General features: G+C 35.9%; 1 protein-coding gene across 5 annotated transcripts in view; it reads left to right on the top strand.

Annotated features, from left to right (window-relative positions):
* The window catches only part of MEIS2 (Meis homeobox 2), a 172,683-nt gene that overhangs the window by 7,096 nt on the left and 159,587 nt on the right, over nt 1-6,000 (top strand). The window lies entirely within an intron of this gene.

The raw sequence follows: 6,000 nt of genomic DNA on the forward strand, positions 1-6,000 counted from the left end.
TCTGATCCTTCAAAAGACGTAGATGCAGAGAGACTTGGGGATGTGGAGGGAAAGATTGCAGCTGGTACAGCAGAAAAGGAAAGGAATAGCTCTGGTTGAAAAGGGTGGGTGTGAATTCCACTTTATTTATAGGAACGCATCCCTGGGGGGCAAAGGGGTTTATACAGTTTTAGATTCAATTGAACTAATAATCTAAATGATAGAGTCTAATATTTTAGTGGTTGAAATATTAATTTAACACCCAGTGTGAAGTTAACCATGCTTTCTGCACAGGCGCCTGCCTTTATTTCCCAGTGTGTTAAGAGTAGCTGGAAGCCCAGGGAGAATGAGCTTTCTAGGAGCTTTTGTTTCCTTTGAAAACATGTTGGTTTTGTGTGTATTTGGTAATTACATTAGACCTGGACTGAAGCTGAATTGAGAAATAAAATAATAATAAATTCTTCTGAATGTCCCCCTTCTGGCGTGGCTTAGTTATGGGAAATATTTTTGGACCCAAGCCTTAGCTTTCATTTTCTCATTTGTATTCAGTAAACATTGCATGACAGGGTTTGTGCTGGTTTACATTTTAAATCTATTATTTTGAGAGAAAAAAAAGTATGCAGGTCTTCCTTAAAGTTTATCTGCTTCAGCTAACTCAGACGTAGGTAATAAACTCCATGAGGCATGACACAATTTCAAAAATATTTGTTTCATGGCATTTTACAACCTTAAATTCGTGGGCATAAGTATTCTGGGAGAGTACTAGAAAAGAAATTGAAATGAGTGGCAACCTGAAAGATAGTGAGTCACTGTGTAAAATTCAGAGAAACAGAAAAAAAAAAATACATGTTTCTCCAGTACAGTTTCTTTACAAGAGTGTGTTTCAAGTGGAAGTGTAGAAATGGAGCATGCTTATGTTTATATTGAAGAGATTAGATAAACTAGCCTGTTTAGGGTTTCTGGCAGATGGCAAATGCTCAAGCCAATTTGCAGTGCTCCATTATAATATTTAAATTCACACACAATGATAGGACAGGAGTGGAGGGGGTTAGCATTTTGATAATTTGGTAACTATTATCTTCCCCAAGAAGAATCTCCTCTTGCTTTTGTGGCCCCAAAAACAAACTCAAATAAATATGACAACCCATTTGTCTTGCACCCGTTAGGGTTTACCACTTCATTGGGTATTATAATTTAAAGCCTTTTACTTCCTGGAGATTTGAGCTATAACATTTTTACTTTAGCCCCCTGCTATTTGTTTTGAAAGGAAGCAATAATTTGTGCAACCAGAACACCAACTGGGAAATGAAGAGTTGTATCACATAGTTACATTTTATTCATGCGTTTTGGGAAATGTGTCTCCTTATTGGATTTTTTTTTTTTTTTGTATATTAGCTTGTTTTCCTTACAAAACTTTAACACCTTTTTATAGCTTAGTCAAACTACCATGTTTTATATTTGCACTGTACAATGTTCCAGCAGAAAGAAATGCATCTTTATTCACAGAAAAGGAAAAGCTTTAAAAAAATGGCTAATATAAACATGTAAGTCTATTAAAAAATGAGCTATCATTTCTGAGCATCTACCTGAAAATGTAGCAGTTCAAGCATGCAAATTTGTCCAATTTGGCTCTCCAGGTTTATTTTTTTTTCATTTGCCTTGATATGCATATTTAATATATAGCCTTAGGCTAGATCTCATTTGGTGAAAGTTGGTGTAGGGGTGATGATGAGCCACTTCAGAAGGACAGAGACAGCATGTTGTTCCCTCTGTTTTATGTATTGGCCCACTATTCTGATCTGCGGGTCTTCCCCTCATGGTTTTATTTGCACATGAAATACTAGGAGCATTTCAACTGATTGGCTATGAATAATGATAGCCCAAAAGAAGTGTAGGTTAATTTGTTGTGTGCCAAGGTTTCTCTTGTGGAGGTGACAGTTTGTGACAGCTGTTTGACACCCCAAAAATCCATACCCCTCTATTGTTATTAAGTGGTGTAAAGCTACCCTGTGTGTGTTTAGTGTGAATGTGAGGGGTTGATAGTAGTGGCAGAGCTGAATTAGGAACTAAGGCAGCTCTCAGCTTTATTGTTTTTCTAGACCTTAAAAATGGCATGAAGGAAAGTAACCAAAAGAATTGTAGGATTAGCCAATATTTACCATAACACTTTAAGTGGGGTACTCAAATATTGCATGCTTCCCCTTTCAAAATCTACTGCACTGCTACTTATATAACTTTATTGGAAACCAAACCCAAAAACAACAAAGGAATGAACTCTTCAGAGATACACCTGTGCTGAAAAAAAGGAGACAGCTGAAAGTTGTTATGCTGTACATGTTTGGTAATAAATGTGTTTATTGAATTTTATTTTAGTGCGCTATTAACTGTTATGTAATATTGTTAGTGTAAAGGTCCAGGGACTTGGTAGATCAAACAGAATAGTGCTGGCCACAAGAAGCTGAAACTTTTGTTATTACTCTGCTGTGTTTAGTAAATATAACAGCCCATAATTAGTGTTTGAATTTTTAACACCCTCGTTTTTTTTTATTGCTCTGAGGTATTAGCTGTAGATGGGAAGAAGGTAATTACAGCTATGCCCTGGCTGAACCAGATTAGTTAGGGGGGAAAAAAGATAAGAAAAGAGGGAAAAAAAGCCTTTGCAGCTGCAGTTCAAGTTCGGTTTCCCAGCGCAGACAATTTATTATTGTTCAACTAAACATCCCAGGCACTATCCTGAATTCTGTATTCAGCCTAACATGTCTGATGAGATTGTTTGCAGATCTTTTTTTTTTTTCATATTTCAAGCTATTCAAATTTGAAAAACATGATGCTCATAAAATTTGGAGATTTTAAACTTTTTTTGAACATATTATAACATTTTTTACTTTAATTACACTTCTTTTGTAGCTGGTCTCACCTGGTGTGATACAATTCTTCCTTTAGTCCAAACCTGTTTTGAAGCCCAGTAATTCTCCCACAGAAATTCACTGGCTTTTGTGGGAACAGTCTTTTCAATATTTGTTCATATGTTTTTGTAGCTCAGAGGTAATAATATACAGATCATAATTCCTAAAATATCATTAAAACAGACAGAAATATACATACATGTCTTTTATAAAAAAAGACTCTTGTCAGATTAGAAATCCAGCATCTTAGCCGTAGAAGAGAAAGATTAGTCTGAATATTAAAACTTTCAGCTCTCACATGAGGAGATACTTTATTTTCTACTTTTGGATATCCAGACAATTTAACATTTCTTTAATATTTCTCCTCAAAGAATGGTCTGTGCAAATTCCTGACATTTTGCAGATTAGAAAAAATTAAAATAGTGTAGTACATACCTGTTCCAGTAATATAATTAAATCCTCAGGTAAGATTTCACTGAGTAATGAAGAAGCAATTGGGGGCCTGATGCTAAGTCTGCAGGTGTGCCACACTTTTGTGGACTTCAGTGGGAGTTTTGAGAAACACCAGATTAGACCCCAAAGGTGCCCTTTCTGTCTGTCTGTAGTGTCAGAAGGAAAAGTAAGTAGATAACTGCAACAATAATAAGGCAAACTTACAATCTTCCTCAAGACGTAGGACACTGCTGTAGGCCCTTTCTTTCTTTTTTTTTGTAGTGCCTTCTGAAGGGGCAAAGAGCATCAGGAACTTTCCAAGACTGTAGTTAGTGTTGTGCATTCCTGCTTTTTGATGGGCCAAGGTGCACTTCTGTCAACAGCTGAAGTCTCAAATTTGAGTGTTTTAACTTTAAACTCTGTTCTCTCAAACTGAACCAATAATGTTTTTCGGTATCTATTTGATAACTGTGATCCCTTTTGGTTTGAGTTGTCTATCAGAAGTGTAGCCACACAGAATGACATAGAAGGACAATTAAAAAACCCAACACCCCTCTGATTTTTCAAGTCTCAGTTCCTTGGTGACAGGTGGAATACATGTCTGATTTCAATCTTAATTAGAAAATACAAAACATGCAGCTTTTCAGAAAGCTGCCGTGTTCTAGGAGACTCAAAAATTGCTCCTGATGCTTTCTCCAAATGCAAAATCAAGGGACAGGAATTAAAACTTTTACATATATACAAAATATCTGATAGATTGCTGGGCATTATTTTTTGTTTCAATTGTGTAACTCTACTACAAAAAGAAGTAATCCTCTTAAGTATGCATCTTTTGGAAAATAAACCTGAGTGATACCAGAAGTAGTCTTTTTTAGAAGACATACGTATTATGTCAAATTAAAGTTTTTCATGTCTTTTTGTCTTATTGAAAGTTCCTTTAAATAGTGAGTTTATTATTAAATGCACTCGGTGTGGTCTCTGATACCACCCTGGGCTTTACACGCACCACACACAGACACAGATGCACTATACACAGGAACCCATGTGCACGCGTGTGATGGTTCCTGTGTCCTGCATGGTCTGTAACATTTTCATATTTGGCTGTACCTCAATACAGATCTTTGGGGTATCAGTCATGTCAGCCATTCCCACAAGTGTTACGTGTGTTACTTGTAAGGTGAGCAGGATTTGGATTGTGTTTGGGGGGGATGATGCCGTCGGTATCACTTAGTTCAGTTCAGTTTTGTAAAACTGAAAAATAGCTGAAACTGTATAGCTGGAAAAAAAGACCCTGAAAAACTGGCAAAATTTATTTACCAGACCTTTGAGTCCAACCATGTTTAGAAACAATAAGCTTTATAGCCATTGTAATTTCTTTTATAAAAACAAGTTGCGTTTTGTTTGTTCTTTTAAGATTAATGATTTTTTCAATTTCATCTGATAAAATTATGTTGGGGCCTGATCCTGTCAGAGTTGTAAACTTGAAACTTCAGTTAAAAATGTGAGTCAAATCCTGCTTAGCTCACTCACATGGATATCAGCTGGCCTGATTGATTTTACTTCCCAGTTATAAATAAGAAGCAGATTCCTTATGGTTAATTGAGTCTTTAATATCACCATAAAAAACTGTATGAGATCAGAATCAACCCTAGCAGGACTACATACACTCACAAAAAGCTAGCCAGACTTTGCCCAGCAGATATTTTGGACATACAAAGTAAGAATTGCAATTTGTCAGAGGCTTATCTTATCAAATTTCTCTGTTACAACATCTCTGTTCAAGAAATCCTGTAGTAGTTAAAAACTCTTATGGTTTCCAGCAGATTTTCAGCATCAACAAAAGAGAAATGTGTCAGATTGGCTTTGTATGCCTTTTGTCCTTTCTGTTGCTCTTTTCTAGATTTAGCAAAATTCAATGGCAGTGCTAAATCAATTTTTTTTTTTTTTTTTTTTTTTTACTTTCAAGGGAAAAAACACTGGTAAAATTGTGTTTTCTAGGGAAGGCCGTGTGTGTAAATGAGAAACAGTGGATAGCAGTGGAGTGATCTCCTGTGGCCCTGCTAGTACAAGCTTTCCCCATATTGTCTCCTGCTTTTATATTAATTACAACTTGCATTATCAGCTGTGAGTCTGTAGCCCAGCAAATAGAAAATACTGCCCCTGGAGACAGGGGGCTTCTTGTATCTATTTTCTATCTCCTTCTATTGTGCTCTACTCAGTATTCACTGCTTTTCTCCTAGTAACACTGCTCTTTAACACAATTAGGTAAGAGCAAGAGGAGTACCATATTTGGCTCCCAATTATTAGAACTACTGGGAATAGATACATGTGTGCTGTTCACTTTCTATGATATCTGGCATTAGTTTAGGTCATACATGTGTTAAATTTTTATAGTGTGTGCACGTACACAAAATAGGCAATTCTGTTTTGGCAGATATCTCTTCAGTGTATTTCTGCAAAGGATATTACTAAACTTGTAAGAAGAAATGAGAAATCATGCTAGCAGTTTGTGTAATTTATCTAAAGCTATATGTTTTGTTTCTTTGTTTCTTTATTTTTTGAATTTTTTTCGGTGTGATAACTCAATACAAATTTTATTGAAACTAACATAAAAATTGCAACTAATATTAGTGGGTTTTAGACTAGGATCTCTTCAGGTACTTCAGCTATACCGATGAAGTTT

Source organism: Melospiza georgiana, chromosome 6 (genome assembly GCF_028018845.1).
Source record: "Melospiza georgiana isolate bMelGeo1 chromosome 6, bMelGeo1.pri, whole genome shotgun sequence".
NCBI lineage: Eukaryota > Metazoa > Chordata > Aves > Passeriformes > Passerellidae > Melospiza > Melospiza georgiana.